Consider the following 18,702-nt stretch of genomic DNA (forward strand, 5'->3'; position numbering starts at 1 on the left):
TGAATCATAGAGAGACTTCAGTTATGGCCAGTTAGAAAACACTACTTCTCTGGACCAAGAGTTCAAGTTCCAGCTGCTAGACTGATACATGAGTTCCTCATTAGCCAACTGCCACCCTCCAGTTGGACGGAGGACGGCGTGCTAGAGTCCACCATCTGGAATGTGCTCTGTGCCATGTACCAGATGGTTCCAAACTCTCAGGACACCCAGTGCCCCATGTACCTCTTAAATACAAAGAGCAAATGTCCCTTTTAGGAGACATGGGGTTGCATGCTAGGTGCTTACGTCTCCATGGCAGCAATGGAAGGATGAAGATGACTGTTTAAAGCCTTCGAACTCTGAACAATTGACTGAATGTAAAGTTGATGTTAATCTAAAAAACACACATTTTCACATAAAAGGATCAGAACTTTGCACGCAGTAATTATCACAGACAGAAAGATCCTGCTTTGTGGGTAGCAATGCTTAGAAATCAAGAAGAAAAAGGACTGTGGGATAAAAAAATTTTCTGAGCTATTCCTGTAAGTAAATCTTGGTCCTTGCTTTAGGTAAAAGTTGAGATGAAAAGAAAAACATTTTCAGGGAAACAAAAAGCTTAACAACAGGGTTTTGGAAACGAGGTCTTTTTAGACAGATGGATGTAGTTTCCGAATTGTTTTTTGGAAATTGTTTCTTAACTCTTTGACCTGAAATTGTGCTTAAAGTTTTGCAGAAGAAAGAATACTTTTGGTGTTGGTTGTACAATGTCCTGTTAAGAATCCAGCACTTATTTATCAAGAGATATTTTTATCCAATAGGATAAGAATATATTTTTTCTCTTCCAGTTTCTTCAGGGAATGAATGGAAAGACAACTGTGGTGTTCATCTTGTAGCGGATGGCTGGCTTGTTAACAATGGTACCTCAATTCAAGAACTGAGGGAGCGGGAGGGTAGGAGAAAAGGGATGGCACTGGTTCTCTAAACTCTTGGCTCAAGGTGAAGTTACTTTCATTGCATTCCATAAGCCTTCCATTCTTTGCTTCCGGAATGTATAAGACACTGGAAATCAGGTGTATCTGAGCTGTTCAGTTCCCATTTTTGCTGGATTTTCAAAAATCTGCTGAAGTTCTCCCACATGCTAGATTTCTCAATATATGTTTCTTGTTAGATGGGCTCAGTATGGTTTAGCTTTTGCTTGTTGAAGTTATTTACATGGCCTGAGGTCAGATGGTGTTTTTTCACATTTTGCTTGATGCAAATCCATTGTTTTTATAGCAAAAGATTGGTTTCAATGAAGTGGTAGAGAACTTCACTTCTAATGTGTCTGTTTAGCAATACATTCACCAGGCACTCAGATCTTCTGGAGAAGATATAAAACCATGAGGTCTGTATCTGGAGTTTTCCTTATCTGAGCTGGGCTGATTCGCACATTGTCAGGCTCACACACCAGCAAGAGAGCAGGTCAAGCATGACGTTCTTTCCAACAGAGGCAATGGAGAGGTGGCTTTACTTGCTGGAGAATTATGTAAAACTGAGATGTCTGGAGGTCATCGGTGGTAACCAGAGGAGAAAAGTGAACTGAACAGGCTGCTTCGACTTAGCAGGGCTTCTCTAGAAGAGTATTTACAAGTCTAAGTCCAGCTCTGGTAGAGCTCAGTTTCACAGAGTCAGAGAAAAACTGAAAAATAATAATATAATCCTAATCAGTCCATCCACCATCTGAAAAGCAAGGAGGGAGGGGGACAAAGAGGAGGGAAGTGAGAGGACTCATTCCCAAACCCGCCCCCATGTATTCCTTTCCGCTTTATCTTTGTCTCCTTGGCTCTCCTGCCTTTCAAGAAGTCTGCAAGTAGAGTGAATGGGGGTGAGTAGCCAAAATGGTAGCCATCTCTGCTGCGCTGGTAGGATAGCCTCTGGACATGGGCGACCATCTTCCCTTGGATCACGGATGTCCAAGGTCACACTCTATTAGCTCAGCAACACATGCAAAATAATAACCATGAACCCAGAAATGTCCCGTGGTATTTTCTCCAGCTCTCGTAATGAGGTTTGCAAAGCTTCTCTGTCAAGGAGAGTGGGGATGTGTAATTTTGAACACGTTTGTGATGGTTTCTCCCAGCTCTCTCCGAAGAAGAGAGAGGCGTGCTGGCACGGCTATAGGAGAGGGAGTAGCTTGACGAGAGCAGCGCTAGACCAGTCACCCAGGTGCTGGTAGCACCCGGAAAGCAAGGGGAGCTGCCCGGGGAGCTGGGGCTCATCGGGCAAAGGGCAGCGTTGGGGGTGGATGTGTGGTGAACACAGAGGAAGACAAGTACCCTCAGAGCTCTCTGGCCGGGTCAAGGCCTCCCCGTGACCAAGCAGGGTTTTCTAAAAACAGAGGAGAGAGATAACAAGAGTGGAACTAGTAGCAGGTGGCAGACCACCGAGGAGCACCAGTTAAAGTGCCCAGAGGGCTTAGCTCTTGACCGTAGCAGCAGACAGACACCTGGTGTAGCCCAATGTCTTAGACACACCGAGGACTCGGAGCTCCTGGAGACCAGGGAGGCAGAGGTGTTTCACTCCTGGGCTTCTCTTGCTCGAGAACCCAAAAAAGGACTTACCAGAAAGGATGTGAAGAAGTAACAAGAAAACCCCACGTGCGGGATAAAAAGAGTCACATGAAATATGAACTCTGTGCCTTTCTTCCTTTCTCCATTTCCCCACCAGTATTTATAAGTCCCTGACCACGGTTTCTTAACAGAAAATCGGAACTCATGGTGAGATAGCAGGTGAGAATATTTGAAATCCAGACAATTTTGAAAAGTCTGTGACTGTGGTCACTATAATATAGGTGCAATTCATGAATGTACTGAAGTGATTTGCTTTTCAAATTAGGAAATGCCATCTTTACTGAGATAAAACCCTTTCTATCTTTTAGCTGGTGACTGGTAATAGAGAAGTTATTTCCTCACAATCAATCTCAGTGTATCATCTGTTTGTAAGGAAGAGAGGACTCGGAGATTTCCTGAATCAACTGGGCTGCAAAAGGCTCTAGGGCTTCTCTGTTCCCAGCCCCTCGTTTGACAGAAGATGAGGCTGGAGCTCCAGGAAATGACCAGATCAGTGGCTGAGAACCCAGAGCCCCTCTTTCAAGCTTGGTGCTGTTTCTGCTACCGTCTGCAGCTCACTGTGTATCTGCTTCACGTGGGCTAGTTCCGCCTTGAGAGGTGTGCTCCCAGCCGTGGACCCACCCACTCCCGGTGTCTGCGGTGGAACATGGTGGGCTGTGTCTTTAACTCCTAGCACTGCAGCCCCAGTGGGAAGGAAAATGCTGAGTGGGGTCTGGCTTTGGCACAAGTAGGTAATCATGGTGTGGCTGGTAGGGGCTATGAGAAAGACATGAGCTCCCCGCGGTACCATTTTCTTCCCCGAGCCCTGAGTTTATCCTCCCGGCCTCCTTGAGGTCATCTATTTCTTTCCTGACAAAAACATCTGGTTGTTTCAAAACTGAAATTTTCATGCATCTCAACTCATGTAGGAATGTCGAAAAGCTGTTCTGAAAAACATAGCTCCTCCCTGTGCCAAGCCAGTTGGGCTGGATTGAACAACTGTTGTTATAAATCTCTACTCTGCATCTGCAACAGCCCAGAAGGTACAGAATAGAATGTTTCATGAGACCAGCCAGACGGATTGAATAAGACCTGCCTGGGGGAGCCCTGTGCGTTGCGAGTCTGGAGACAGCCCTTTCTCTCCTCCTTCCTCAGACTCTCCTTGCAGACAATTTCTGGGACTGCTGGCGAGAGGACAGCATGTCAGGGTTCTCTGTGTTCACAACAAATTCTTTTGTGTCCTTAAGTGGAAAAATATTTTACGACATGGCAGAGCGACTGCTTGTTCTGTGAGTGATTCACAAGGAAAACTCAGCGACCTAACGATATGTGTCCTCGCCAAGAGGCAGGGAAAGGGATTAAAAAAAAAAAAAAAGTGACCCACAATCAAAAGTCTGAGAGGAACTTTTAAGATGCTCGACCACCTTTCCACTGAACAGTTCCCACTGTGGGCTATGGAACCTCCACCTTTGCTGTCTTTTATTTCAAACCCATCCTTGTCCACAGGTTGGAACACCCACCCCCAAACTACATGCACAAAACCTCCTGTCCACTTGGGCTTTGTTTTAGTGCTTTGTTCTCTATTCCCTATTTCCTAGGATGTGCATTCTTATCAAGAGGGTCTGTTGTAGTGCTTGGTACTTGTGTATAATTCAGTGCTGTAAATAAAGGCTTCCTCGGTGCTCCTAGAATCAGAGGCTGTGCAAGAGAGGAGACCCGAGGAATCATCCAGTTTGATTTACCATCCACTGCAAGATCTCTGGCTGCAAAGATGTCTGTCAGCAGAAGCGCTGGATCTGGTGTGGTCTTGCAGCACAGGGAGCTTAGCTCACTGCTTCACAAGGCAGCCTCACCAGTTCCTCGGAGGTTCTCCGTTCTCTTGTTGAACAAGTCTGTCACCCTGATTTCTTTCTGCAACCCCCTCCTCTTCTTGATAGACTGTCCTTTAAATATTTGAAGAGAACACTCACACGTCCCCAAACTTTCTTTTCCAGGTAGCACATCCTATTTCTTCAGTCATTTCTCTTGTTTTTTTCTCGTTCTCCTCCATTTACATTCTAGTTGTTCTTAGCCCTCTGATTTTTTTCTTATGAGCTCATGCCAACCTGAGTCTCCTCCATCCTGTTTTTCTGTGATTTATTTTGGAGAGTAAATATAAGACATTATCCATCTTCCTTCTGTGTTAAGGTTCATTCCATCAATTGTAGCCAATATTTGAGATTGTTGATGGCATTTTGAATCATGAGTCTGTCTATAATACCAGCTCTCTCTCTTGATGTTTTTCACTTGGAACATTGATATTTTCCCCATAAAAATGACTGATTAAAAAGTTAAAGTCTAGAAACAGCTCTCTAGATGTTATCAGGCTGTTAATCACGCTTCAGATCCAGTAATTTATCCATTTCAGATCCAGCTAAACTTCTTATCATCCAGCGCGTGCTTCACCACACTTTCTATAAAAATATTGTTGGATGTTCTGTCACACGTTTTGCTGAAATCATTGCATAGCATGTCCACTACAGTTTCCGCACCTATCAGCCTGGAGACGCTGTAAACACTGGAACTAAACCTAGAATAGGAACCTGTGTCAGCCATGTGGGTAGAAGCTTTCTTTTATAAATAACGTTCTCAGGAACCTATTTGCTTTGCTGCCTTTGCTGCTGGCATTCTTCTTCGTTTCCCTTTTGGATCCATTTCCTTCCTTGTTCTAAGTACCAAGATGCTTTTCATGGACCATGAAAGAACTTACCTAACTCGTTTCCTAAATTCCTGTTAGCGTGTCCTCCAAGCTAACACCTGTATTTTAATGGCAGCCCTCTGTGCCTCAACCCAAAAGAATGGGGCCGGGGAATGTGTGCTCACACCAGGGACTGGCGTCGTCACATCCCCCGGGAGCTGCTGCTTGTTCTATAAAGCTGGCCTTCTCCTCACAATCTGCTTGTTTGTGTGTCTGGCAACTCGCGCTGTGCAACCAGCTCCCCAAAGCCTGCCCCCAGCATGGCAGACAGGTGCTCCTGTTGCGCAGTGGGAACCCCCATGGGTCCCCAGGCCATGCTTCTCTTAGGCAGTATTGGGGATGGCCCCAAGGGATTTATGCCTTCCAAGCTCTTTCCTAAACTGCGCTAAACCAAATTAGGCCAGTTAGGGGTTTAAAAACCTCCACCTCTTCTTTTTTCGCATCTCCCTTCCCAGCACTCTCCTTCACTAGCAGCAAGCGAGAGGGTTCATTCATTCATTCATTCACTCAGCAAAGAGCTGTTAAGTTTCTGCCGTGTGCCAGCCTAAGGTAGGCACTGGGGATTCAGAGGTGAGCAACACAGCAGAGCTCTGCCCCTGGAAAGTCACCAGTCCAACTAGGAAGACGGGTTTCAAACACAGAAAAATGACATTGTGAGAAGGAAGTTATGGGAGGGACAAGATCTTACCTCGTTCCAGAGGTCAGGGCAATGATGTGGGAGGTGGTAGAGATCACCTGAATGGACCTGAGAGCCCAAGAGAAGCCAGCCGTCCCTGGGGACCATGCCCAGAGTCCTGTGCCCCCAAACGCTTCTGAAGTCCCCCGAGGCTGAAGGCTCCATGTGTGTCTTGGGCAGGGGATCTAATAAGATCTCATTTCACAGTCCATCTCAGTTTAAACTCTGGGGCTGTCACAGCCTTTGTTTATCTGCAGAATATTGACCAACCTGCAGGGTGATTTTATTTTTGCAGGAGAAATGTCTGCAGGGTGCCCATCTCATCTCTGGAGTTGCCTGCTCTCCCCACCGTCTCCCCTTCCTCTCCAAAACCCCAGCTATGCCCAGAAGTGCCCCCAGAGTAACCAGTTAGAATTAGAATCCTGACTGTTTCGTCCCAAGGGCGTTGGATTTCAGAAACTAGGCCTGGGAAATGGGTTTTTGGCGACTCTAACCATGGCTCCACTTACATGGCCCCTCGGGATCAGTGGAGGGCCCTGTCTTCTAACACCCTTTTCTGGCGCTCCAGGGTCTCCTGACACGCAGACCCCCTAGACCTGCAGAGGCTGTGAAGAAGGGCAGGTGGATGAGAGGCGTTTTCTCAGCCTTGTCCATCTTGCGAAGGGGCTGCTTCGCCCCTGAACGCCCCCCAGCCCCGCTCCTCGCCTTGCTCCTGCCTCGGTCGCCTCCCGCTGAGACCCCCCCAGGCACGTGGTGCTGACTGCGGCTGCACAGCCGCTTTGTCCCTTGCTGGGCATCCCTTCATTCCCCTTTCCCAGGCCATCGGGGGGTGGGGGGGGCTCCTTCCCTCTAGCATCTCCTTGGATGCGAGAGGCTTTGCACAGAGACTCGGAGCTGGAGAGCCGTGAGAGGCATGTGCAAACGTGGCAAGTTTCCCTTTTGCGTTCTCCCGAAACATTTGACAAGAATTAAAGTTTCCCCCAGGGGCACCAGCTTCACATATTAAAACCAACCTTTTTTCCTTCTTATAGTCTCTCCCTCCCTCCCTCAGTCTCGGATTCAAAGGGAAGGATTTCCTCTGAAATAAAGCCCCTCGTGGCCCACGCGCCCCCGAACGGCGGGGGGGATGGGCGGAGGCGCGTCCCGCGCGGCTCCGAGGCCCGGCCAAGGCGGAACCTGTTTTGTCTGGAAAAATAATAAAACGCGGAGTCGGTTTCTTTTAAAATGGCTTCTGTTTCACAGTTCAAGTTGAGCTTTCTGTCAGGAAATGAGTGCCGGTTAGGCCTCTACGGTGGAGGAAGGGGCGGGGACGGGCTCGCAGGGCGTGAGGCTGCTCGGCTGCCCTGGGTGGTCGGGCCCTTGCCTCGCCCCTCGAAGCCCGAGCAGAGCGGTCCAGGCACCGCAGGGCCTCTGCTCACCACGGGGCAGCGGCTGTGACCCTTCCCTCTGGCTGGGGTCACTTGGGCAGCTCTGGGCAGGGCTCCCTTTAGGAGGGACAGGGTCCAGCATAACCAGGCAGAATATACGTCTGTGATGAAGCCAGGCAGCCACTGGATGTCGGCAGCCCGGGTCATATTAGAACCACGGGGACGGGCCAGTGAAAATCCCAGGCGTTCCTGGACAAGTCTGCTTCCAGGAAAGCAAAAATGGAAATCGGGGGCAGGGGACTGGGAGAGGAGGGGGGCGGGGAGGCTGAAGACAGAGGCGCAGCCATAAACATGCATGTCTGGCCAGTGTGTGTTTCAACTGGAATGTGAGCACGCACATACGCAGGGTATACTGGAGGCTGTTTGTGAACATCCCCCAAAGGGCGGAGGGCTCGAACACACATTTGGAATGTTCATTGGAAACACATGCGCCATTAACAAAAATGAAAGCATACCTTAGACACGTTGAACGTGCACCCAGGCAATTAGCAAGCGGTTCCTTTCGATTTGCTGGGCTGTGGCGCTCGGTCGCCAAGCCATAATGCTGCGGCGGTGGTCAGATCCCTTTAAGCCCACGGAAGGCTTTGCAGAGCCGAGCCGTGGCTAGGGGGCAGCATGGAGGCGGGACTTGCTAGAGTCGACGTCCTAAGATTCCCGAGGGATCCCCTTTGGAGACGGGATTTAGAAAGTATTCATCCTACTTGAGAACTTCTTATAAGGTGTGTGCAGGGAAGTGTGTCCCTCAGGTCAGTGCCCCTTCTCATGCTGAACATGTCTGTGTGATCAGCACCCAGAAGCCTCACTCAGCTCCCTGCCAGGCGCTGCTCTCTTCCTCTCATCATTATATCCTAAATTAGTTTTCTTGTCAGTCCCTAAAGACGATAATGGTTTATTTTGTGCCAGAACTTCAGGGCAGAGTGAGTTGAAGCCAGGGATGTGCTGTGTACCCAGCCTTCCTCAGGCTCCCAGCGCTGCCCGGAGTACAGCGCGAACACCGTGGCCCCGAATCTCTGCAGACTGCTAGCTCCTCAACTGCAGCGGCCCCTGGAGTTTTATGTGGTGCCTTAGCCTGCTGTAGCAGAACGTCAAAGACTAGGTGTCTTGTAAACAACAGAAATTCGTTTCTCACAGTTCTGGAGGCTGGAAGTCCACCATCAAGGCACCAGCAGATTTGGTGTCTGGTGAGGACCTTGATTCTTGGTCTTCTCTCTTTCCTCACATGATGGAAGGAGTGAAAGAGGTCCCTATTATGTGGGCACTAATCCCATTCATGAGGGATCCACTCTCACAGCCTAATCACTTCCCAAAGGCCCCACCTCCTAATACTATCTACTTGGGGATTAGGATTTCAGGATAGGAATTTTGGGAGGACACAAACACTCAGTCCATACCTATCGAGAGCCAACCAATACCAGGATCTCTGCTCTCAAGGAGCTTAGCAATCAACAGGGGGAGAAAGACAAGGAAACAATAGGGTGTGGTCTCTGCTAAGGCTGTAGTTAGCACAGGGGAAGAGAAGTACCCAAAAGGGAGCGCTTGGTCTTCAAAGTTTGAGGAAGGCTTCCTAGAAGAAGAGCCTCAGCAGGGTCCTGGAGGACCACCAGGTGAAGGGGTAGGTGGTAAGGAGAACAGAATTCAACGCAGTGAGAACAGCATGTGCAAAAATGGGAAAAGAGTGGAGTGAGGGAGGAGAGATTAGCTGGGATCAGCTCATGAAGATCCCTTGTGCTCTGGGTGACCAGATGTCCCCATGTGCCCTGGGGTAGTCTCCACTTACACCTGCTATCCCAGCATAACAGCCACCCTCTCCCCTCCTTCACTCTCAGTAATGATTGGTTTGGACCCCAAAATGATACAGTCACCTCATTCAAGCCATGCCAAAGAATTTGAATTCAATCTTGAAGGCCCAAGGAGGCGGTGAAGGCCTTTGAGGAGGGAAGAAACACAATCACATTTGCATTGTAGAAATATGACTTTGGCCGCAGTAGAAGAACGTTTTGGAGAAAAGAATGATATTTTAGGAGATTACTGCCTTCATCCAAGGTAGAGGTGATGGTGGCCAGGGTTAAGAGATTGATCGTGATGACAGATGAATTCAGAAGAGGAATCACAAGGACTTGGTGTTTGTGTTTACTCTGTGTTCATTGGTCATTTATATATTGCCTTCTACGATTTAACACTGCATTCTGCTGGCAGCCTGGTCCTCGGGTTCCAGGAGCACAGAAGCCTTGGAAGAGCTGGAAGGGAAGAGAATGAGAGCAGGCCCAGCTTGGTGTTTTCCGTCTCTGGAATGCAAAGCTTTCCTGTGCTGCGCCAGGTCCCAGCAGTGGCCTGGGTTGAGGCCAAGGTCGGGGCCGGGGCAGGGTGGTGCTGCTTTGGGGTGGTACAGACAGCTGGGTAGCACTGGGGTGCTTGGCAAAGACTTTGCCCTTTGACCGGGAGGTAGGTTCACATCCCGTAAGGTTGAGGAATGTTACAGGCTTGTGAATTACATTTTTAAAAATATTTTATCAATGCCCCTAAAGTAGCAGGAACTCCAGTCCGTGCCACATGTGTTCTCCATGTGTGTTGCGACTGTAGAAACTAACCAGACAACTCTGTATTGAACTTGTCAGAATATAATCAGAAATTCTGCTAATTACTTCAGCATGAAGCCCACTGAGCTCTCTCCCTTAATCATCAGAAGCAGGTCCGTTAGTGAGCACCGCCACTCGGTAACAGCACTTTATTGTGTTTCTTGGACAACTGCAAGAGCTTATCTTTCACTGCAAGCTTTTCTCATTTTTGGAACCTTCGTCCCCATTACAGTCATCATTACTAACTCATCAAGAGTGCAGTGCTGGGAAAGGTCCCATGCAAAGAAATTCCTGAAATGGGAATGGACATTCATGTTGGAGTGGTGGTTTTTGCCAAAAAGTTAAACTCGAGCAAATGAATTGATTACCCTAGGCTGCCGGCTTCGTTGCCTGAGAAAGCAGCAAACACAAAAATCCGCCAGTGGGTCCACGCTATCTAGCACATTTGTTTTATCTCTGAAGGCCAATAATAATGACAGAAGAAAGCTGAAGGAGCTTTGAGCCCAGGAAGAAAAATTAAGAGTTTTTTAACGTTTACAAAGAAAAACATTATTTCTCTCTAATCTTTCTTGTCTCTCAGTTCCCATTAAGCATCTGCACAGTGTGGGTGGGGGGAGAAGAAAAAAGAGAAAGTGAAAGCAGTCAAATAGCACATTCTCAAATAAAGAGGATGCATAATTATTTATACGGGTATGAGAGAGCCTCAGTGCGGAGTCTGTAGATGTTTGTATTTGGTTTTTAAATGAAATATGGTAAACCCTATTTACTATTCAGCATTCCAAATTCACAAAACAGATTTTTTTGTTGTTATTGTTGTTAGTGGGAAGAGGAGTGGAAATAAGTTGGGATAGGAGTTTATTCATATTGCATAAAAATTCTTTACTTTGCAAAATGATTCACCGAAATCTTTCTTTAAATAACAGCTCTGCTAGTGCATTTAATCTACCAAGAAAAATCAATTTTAAACAGAATTTTAGAAATAACGTCTGTGTTATGCAGTAAAAATGCAGTAGGCATTTTAAAATAAAAACAGACTGGGGTGAATATGAAAATTAATTTGTATTCTTTGAATAAACTCTTACTAGGCAAGTATCAGGATGGTGGCCTAAAAGTGTAAGGGAAGGGTCATTGTGGAAGGAGAAAATTGAAGGATTATGTAGGATTGGGGAAGGGAGTGTGAATATAACTTTAAAAATTGGACATGATATCATCTAAGGAATGAGTTTTAGTAGGAGACCTTGCTTCAGTAAAAGTAAACAAATGGATTTCTAGTTCAAGATGCAGATAACCTCCCCTGCATTTAAGCATGCAGGAATTGATAATTTTCCCTCCCTTCCAAATTCCCATTGAAATAACCAAATAAATATATAAAAGAGAAATCTGCATCAGTGTTTACGTGGTTTCTACAAAAGCAAGTATGACAGAAAAGAGCAGTGAATGGAGGGAGAGTTGATCCTAATATTTTTAGACAGCAACTCCTGGGCAGATTAATAAAAGTTACTTGAAAGGTAATATATATAATGTAAAAAAACTAGTAATTTGGATCAAAAAGCTTAGATTATTTCAAAAGCAGTTTGGACCTAGGGCATATGACATAAAAGGCTATTAAGTGTCTTATTTTACATGAGGGAGGGGCAATGAGTAGATGTGATTTCTTTTTTTTTTTTTCTTTTTTTGCGTTACGCGGGCCTCTCACTATTATGGTGTCTCCCGTTGTGGAGCACAGGCTCCAGACGCGCAGGCTCAGAGGCCATGGCTCACGGGCCCAGCCGCTCCGCGGCATGTGGGATCCTCCCGGACCTGGGCACGAACCCACGTCCCCTGCATTGGCAGGCGGACTCTCAACCACTGCGCCACCAGGGAAGCCCAGATGTGATTTCTTTTTGCTTGATGTGACCAAGAATTTTGGCTCAAATATTATTGAAAGGCAACCTCCTATAGAACAAACATAGGAATAGAGAGAGGTAAAAAAAAAAATTATAGTGTAAGTCATGTCAAAGGGAAAAATAAGCCTTTCCATTGGTCCTTTCCACATAGAATGACAATTTGGGGCAAAGGCTGAAACTTAAAATCACAGGCAAATATTTGGGTGCTGGTGAGCATGAGATCCATAAAATGCACGTCCTTTTTCTGGCATGTTAATGAGTTTTGGGATCTACACATGTGGGTAGGCTTGGCTAGGGGTGGAGAGCTCAAATATCACCTATGCAAAAGTAAATGTCCAGTGTCAGCTTTACATGGTGACGGAACAGTCCCCTGTGGGGGAAGGTGGTTCGTAAGGAATCTATAATGTCAGGATGACCCAAGAAGTTTGGTCATCCCTTCATCACCTCAAGTCTTCAGTAAAAGCTTTGCAGAAGGTTTGGAAGTAATTAAAAGTTTAGTATAAAGTTTGGAGGGGTGGAGAGGTTGATGGGGGGAATAAAGCGAAAGGGAATAGAGAAACATCTGGGCCAGGACAAAGCGGTGGGTATTGCACAGCCAAGGAAAGTGCTCAAGACATGTCGAATGTGGAAGACACAGACAATCAGAAGCAAAATTTGTCATGAAAATGTAAGTGCCTATAAACGTGCCCAAATCGTGGAGAGGATGTTAGATTTCTCATTGAATGTGGTAGCAAGGGTCAATGGTTTTGTACTGTTTTCAAATATCAAGAAGTCGTGTGATATCTGTATACACAGTGTCTACAGTATTAGAGTTAAAAAGATAAATCTATCAAAAAGTAAAATGAAAAATAGCCACAAAGCATGAAATAAGATATAAGAAGTCAGAGCAAGTAAAATAGTTATGTGAGTAGTTAAACTTGCTACTAAATGACAAAGACTCAGGACTTGCAGTTTATGGCAGAATAGAGTAGGTCATAGCCACCCAATGTTCTCACTACATTAACTAGAAAAATCCTGAGATTTTCCAAAATTATGTATTCAAAGACAAAGGACAGTTGTGGAAGCAGAACTACATGAATTGGAATTCCAGTTCTGAGGTCATCTGGCAATTACCAGCTATATTTTTTGCTGAACTCATTTTCCAATTTGGTTTTTAAAAAAGAAGCTATGTGTTGTTTACAAGAGACACATTTTAAATAGAAGACTGTTTACAAGAGACTTTATTTGTAAGGACACAGGAAGATGGAAAAATAGGAAGACAAAAGAGAGATTCCATACAAACCCTAACCACAACCAGATTCCATACAAACACTAATGTTTTGTATTTCATACAAAACACTAACGATTCACTAACACTATATGAATAGATGTAGTTCTATTAATAGCAAACAATGGGATTTGAGGTAAGAAATGTTAATAAGGACAGACGGACATCCATGATAAAAGAGCCAATTCATCAAGAAGGCATAATAATTTAAAGCCTGTATATACCTAATAGTTATAAAAGATATCAAGCAAAAGTTGATAGAACTAAAAGCAGAAATTGATAATCCACAATTATAGTTTGGAGACTTTAATACATCATTCTCAGTAACTGATCATAATTGATAGTAATACATAGAGAAAAAACTAATAAAAACATGGAAGATCTGAACCCAATTGACAAATACTGTATAGAGCATCACACCCAACAACTGCAAAACACATTCTTTTCAAGTTTATGTGGAACATTTACCAAAATAGACCATATGCTGGATCATAGAGTAAGTCAGAAAATTTCAAAGGACTGAGAACATAGAGGAAATGCTCTTTGACCACAGTAGAATTAAACTTGAAATCAATAACAGAAACATAAGTAGAAAACCTCCAACTTCAATAACACATGTACCAAAAAAGAAATCACAGTAATAGTTATGAGACGTTCTGATCTCAATAATAATAAAAATTTGGCATATCAAAACTTGTGGAATGCAGTTTCTGACCAAAGAGAAATTTCTAGTTTTAAATGAATATATTAGAAAAAGGAAGGTTGGAAATCAATGATTGAAGTCTCCATCTTAGGAAATTACAAAATAAAAAGCAAATTAAATCCTAAGTATATGGAAGGAAAAATAAAGCTGAAGCACAAATCAATGACATAGATAGCAAAGATATAATGGAAATGCAATCAACAAACTGACAGTACATACCGCTTAAGAAAACTATTTAGCAATATCTGTTAAAGGTAAACATGGGTATATCCCATGATCCAACAATTCTGCTCTTGGGATACATGCCAAGAGCATTTAGTTTTTATGTCCTCTATAATAGGATGTATATAAGACATGAAATAGACATGTATAAGAATGTTAATAGTAACATTTTTAATAATAGCCATAATGGAAACAACCCAAACTTCCGTTAATGAAAGAGTCAATAAAGAAATTGTAGTATGGGTTTTAAATTGAATACTATATAGCAATGAAAAAGACTGACTTTTGCTACATGTAGCAAGATGATGAATCTCACAGACATATTGTTGAACAAAATAAACGAGAATGAAAAGAGTACACGCCCTGTGATTCCATTTAAATGAAATTAAAAATTAAGCACAACTAATCTATGGTAATAGAAGTGAGAATGATGTTTTCCTTGGGAGTTACTGACAAGGAGGATATGGCAGACACGAGGAGGTACTGCCCAGACCCCCTTCAGGGAAGGATTTTTTGCTCCAGCCGCTGGGAGTGCCAGCCTTCAGCTGTTTATGTAAATCATACCTCAAAAAAAAAAAAAAGAAAGAATAACAGACTCAAAATGAGTTTAAAAATGCAACTATATGCCGTTTTAAAAAGACACATCTCAAAAAAAATGATAGGAAAAGTTTTAAAAATACATGACGGAAACATGGTGTATTGAAAGCACGGGTTCCGCTCTCTCTTGAAATCCCCCTGCAATGACTGTAAAAGAATATTCGAAAGGTTTAAATCCACAAGGACAAGAAGTAAAGGATAGAAGACAATATATATATCAACATTTTGGAAGCAGGAAAGTGGTGACTGACTTAACAAAGTAGAGAGAAAGTTGAAATCTAAGCCTATAGGGCAGAGAAACCAACAGGAAGTGAGAGAGTTTCCACACATGGCTCCAGAAAAGCTCAGGAAGACAAGAGTATAGCAAGTGGCTGAGATCAGGAAGACTGGTTAAAAGTCCTTATGTTGAGCAGATAGACTCCTGGATCCTTTCCCTGACCTCACACTGTCACGTCACCGCTTCTCCCCATTTTCAGTAGAAGTCTGAAAGTTTTCTCTTTGGAGACGGTCCATCTGACAGGTTCCAAACTTGGGGATACCCCACACCGCAGAGAAGTGAGAGTGAGGGGCCATGCTGAAAACAGAGGATCAGATGAAAGTTGACGTCCTCAGTGGTGAGACCTTGGCCCCTTTCCTCCACTTGGGTCTCAGAAAACTAACAGCCAGCCTGAACCATCTGGCAGAAGGTTAGTTGATTCCTCTCTGAGGAAACTGCCCAGCCCAAATGAAAAGACTGCTCTCACCCTTCCTTGCAAGATCCCTGTGTTCTCGAAGCCCAAGCAACTGGCCTTCAGCAGGACCCAACTGAGTCATCCAGTCAGCAGAGGAGCGCAGGCTATCGGTTCTGAAGATTTTGCACATCACCTGGAGAGCTTTTAACCAATAGCCCAACCTGTCCTCGAGGGTCCACCGACTCTGGGTTCCACTCCATTTGGGGGAAGGTTTAAGACAGTTCAATCTGAATGTTTAACAACGTGTGGAGGGCACGTGACGCCTGGATTATATCTATATGCAGAAAACAGCAAAATTTTTAAAGAGAAATATTTTTTAACAAATTGTAATTATGTTAAATGCTCCCTATTTTAGTACATAAATCCTAATCGTTTTTAACAAAATCAGTCAGATGATCCTAAATTTCACCTGGAATAATAAATATAAAAGATAATACCTTACTTATCATGTAAGCTATTAAAATTAATCATAAATTTACAGGAATTAAAAGAGTAAGGCTCTGCTGCCAGAAAGGACAGTTCAGTATAACAGAGTAGAATTAAATTATGAGACTCCGCAGATGACAAAAGTGGCATTTTACATCAGTAGAGAAAGAGTAGATTGTCCCATGAATTGTGTTGGTAATCATTAGAAAAAGGAAAGGAAAGTGATTTTATTTCTTTTTCAGCGGTTTATTAATGAAGAGTTGGCGAAAGCTGGGCACGCTGTGTCAAAGTTGGTAACCGTGACTGTTCCCAGCTACCTGAGCAAAGAAAACAAAGAAGATCAAATGAGTTGCCAGCGAAGCCCCTCTCAGCTCAAATGTTCTGTAGTCACTCTAAACTAAGGTGGTCGCTGCTTTTGTCTGTCTTTTTCAAAGCTCAGTTGAGTAGTGGCGCTTGGTAAGTCAAAATAGAAAGACAAAAGTAAAAATAAACTTGCCTTTCTCCCTTGAAGGAAGAGGAAAGAGACTGGGATGAGGCCGTTCCAGCCTCGAGGGCCTGAGGGACTTTGGAGCTTCTTGACATGCACTGTTTGTTTTCAATGGGAAATTACTCAAAATGTAATAAGGAAATATTTTGCTGAGTAAATAGATTCGTTTACATCTTGTGGCATGGACGGTTAAGAAGAACCTGGCTTTTTAGCTCACTTGGCTGAAACCCCCAACAAGAGGGATTTCTCTTTTCACCAGTATTTCTGTCTTTCCAAGGGCTCTTCCTCCCCCTTCTTTTGAAATCAGATATTTTAAGATACTTGAAATCCAGGGAGGGAAAAGAGACTTTGTTCTACTGTGACAGGGAAGAAAATTATTAATGTTTTGTGGTCACAGCCTTTCCAGAACCCCTCCTGCCTGTCTTGAGAATCTAGCTTTGTCAGCTCAGAGTGCATGATGTGGAATTGAGGCGATGTGACACACAACTGGACGAGCCAGGACGCGGGGTGTACGTTGGAAAGGACGAGATTATTCATGAGAAAGAAAACTGGAGCTGGAAGGGAGGGTGGACAGAGAGAGGAGGGAGAGGAGCAGTGCTGGGGGCCGAGGCGAGGCTACCAGAGGCTTCTGGGCGACGGCCACCTCTGGGGTGAGTGCTGAGAGTAGGGGCACAGAGGAGACGCCCCACGACTGGCTGTGCATTAGAAGTGCAGTTCTCTCTACGTCTTGGCAATTCCTCCCTAAGTAAATTTGGAACTGATTTCATTTATATTTTTCAGCAGAGTGTGGTTCTTTGAATCAGAATGTATGTGCTGAAGCCAAGCCAAGTGGGTTTCAGTTCTGTCTGGGTTACGCCACAAAGCCAGAGGTTGGATCACTCCTGGCCCTTTGCTCTCACTTCTCTCTGGCCCTTGCCCCATCTTTTCGCCTCACATAAGGGTTCTCCTGTTTCTTGCTCACGGGCCTTCTCTCTGCTGCAGGCTGCCCATCACTGATTCCTCTAATCCCAATACAGGTAAAAATATATTCAAAAATAGGAATCTTGAATACAACCAATATCACCTCATCTTTGCCCTCACTTGCAGCCTCTGAAGAAAGTTGGAGTTTGGAAATGATTATTCCTTTCAAAATGACTGCTGAATGGTCCCTACCACCTGGCCGGCATGATATTACTTTGAATCACAAAACCCAGGCTACAGTGGAAATGTTCCATGCTGGGTCCAAACACACAAGCACCCACTTAAGGGCAGTTGCCATGTATTACATTTATGCAACAAATAGCTACTGAGCACCAGGTGCCAGGCACTGTTGAAGTGCTAAGGATATAGCTACAGAGAGATAAAGCCAAACAGAGCCCCAAATCCTGCTTTCATGTTGCTTACAATCTAGAGGATGCACACTAGATAGTGAGCTAGTGGTGAATGCTAAGACTTAGAACTGAAGCAGGGATGAGGCTCGGAAACGCCAGGATGGATGGAGGTGGTTGACATTTTAGACGGGGCGGCCAGGGAGCTCTCGCTGAGGAGATACTCGAGACACTTGAGTAAAGACCTGGAGGACGTGAGAAGGGAGAATTTCAATAGAGGGGACCACGAGGGGTGGCCGTGAGGCAAGAAGGTGACTGCCAGAGTGGCTGGGGGTGCCGAGTGAGGGGAGGGCAGCACGAGGTGCCTCGGAGAGGCTGCGGGGCTCATGTAGCTTATGATGAAGACTCGAGCTTTTTCCTCATGTGAGATGGGAAGCCACGGGAGGAATCTGTGAAGAGAGGGGACACGACGTGACTTAAACTTTAACAGGATCATTTTGGTTCCATTTTGAGAACAGACAAGGGAAGAAGCAAGGAGACCAGCTGTGAAGCTTCTGTAGATGAGACAGGGTGGAGGTTTGCACCAGGGTGCAAACCCAGGGTGCAAACCCTGGTAGCAGTGGAGGTGAGAGAAACTTGATTCTGCTTTACTTCCAAGGAAAAGCTGATGTGTTGAGGTAACTTCCTTCCATTCCTAGTATGCTGAGTGTTTCTGTCATTAAAGGGTTGCACTTTTCCAATTTTTTTCTGCATGAATGGAGATAATCGTGGATTTTTTCCCTCCATTCTGTTAATGTGTTGTATCACACTGATTAATTTATGTTTTTTAAAAAAATTTTTATTAGAGTTGCTTTACAATGTTGTGTTAGTGTCTGCTGTACAACAAAGTGAATCAGCTCTAGGTATCTATATCTCCCCTCTTTTTTAGATTTCCTTCCCATTTATGTCCCCACAGAGCACTGAGTAGAGTTCCCTGTGCTATACATTAGGTTCCCACTAACTCTCTGCTTCATACATAGTGTATATATGTCAATCCCAATCTCCCAATTCATCCCATGCCTCCTTACCCCTTGGTAACCATAAGTTTGTTTTC

General features: G+C 44.7%; 1 protein-coding gene across 3 annotated transcripts in view; it reads right to left on the bottom strand.

Annotated features, from left to right (window-relative positions):
* The window catches only part of MKX (mohawk homeobox), a 178,555-nt gene that overhangs the window by 66,767 nt on the left and 93,086 nt on the right, over nt 1–18,702 (bottom strand). Inside the window, exon 6 of one of the 3 annotated variants that reach the window (XM_060291592.1) lies at nt 13,115–15,663. The exons of 1 other annotated variant lie outside the window; for it this stretch is intronic. The gene's annotated coding sequence lies outside the window, so the exon portion shown is untranslated. Of the gene's footprint in view, nt 1–13,114; nt 16,133–18,702 lie in introns of those variants that run through there. One more of the 3 variants, XM_060291585.1, reaches the window with a different exon arrangement.

Source organism: Globicephala melas, chromosome 2 (assembly GCF_963455315.2).
Source record: "Globicephala melas chromosome 2, mGloMel1.2, whole genome shotgun sequence".
NCBI classification, from domain to species: Eukaryota; Metazoa; Chordata; class Mammalia; order Artiodactyla; family Delphinidae; genus Globicephala; species Globicephala melas.